Source organism: Mastomys coucha, unplaced genomic scaffold (assembly GCF_008632895.1).
Source record: "Mastomys coucha isolate ucsf_1 unplaced genomic scaffold, UCSF_Mcou_1 pScaffold20, whole genome shotgun sequence".
NCBI lineage: Eukaryota > Metazoa > Chordata > Mammalia > Rodentia > Muridae > Mastomys > Mastomys coucha.
Window position 1 is genome coordinate 2,084,950 of NW_022196903.1, and position 235 is coordinate 2,085,184.

Genomic DNA, 235 nt, shown 5'->3' on the forward strand with positions numbered 1-235 from the left:
TATATATGTATATATATATATGGCTACTACTTCTTGAAGAAACCAGAATTCAAAAATCAACTTTATTGGTTCAGTTCTACTTTATTTTTATTTATGCATTTTATTGAGTCTCATGTTTCCCAGGCTGATCTTGAATTCACCATGTAGCTAAGGGTGGCCTTGGACTCCTGATGGCTATGCCTCTACCTGGTACGTATTGGCATCACAGGCGAGCAGCTCTAACCAGAGTGATCAT